This window comes from Phalaenopsis equestris, unplaced genomic scaffold (genome assembly GCF_001263595.1).
Source record: "Phalaenopsis equestris unplaced genomic scaffold, ASM126359v1 Scaffold000330, whole genome shotgun sequence".
NCBI classification, from domain to species: domain Eukaryota; kingdom Viridiplantae; phylum Streptophyta; class Magnoliopsida; order Asparagales; family Orchidaceae; genus Phalaenopsis; species Phalaenopsis equestris.
The window spans coordinates 504,716-505,045 of NW_018164772.1; positions in this window are offsets into that span (position 1 = coordinate 504,716).

Sequence of the window (330 nt, forward strand, 5' to 3'; positions counted from 1 at the left end):
GCTTGATCAAACGACTCCCCATCATCGTCCCTGATTGGCGCTCTGGTTGGACGTCGCCGTCCACATAGCTGCTAACTCAGCCCGCTGTTTATGTCCCATAAATGGAGAATCGAAATAGGCTCAGGATGAGGTGAGGTTTTATACCTTTACTCTGAGAAGTGAAGCTTCGATCAGAGGGTCTTGGCACATTTTCTATGATCCAAAGAGGCTAGAGATTGAGTCCCTAGGCTTGGTATAAGGCCTAGGTGTGGATTCGACCAAGCTCGAATTCGGGTGTTGATCTAGAGCTATGGTAGAGGCTCTGTGGGGGGGGTGATTTAAGGGGCCTTG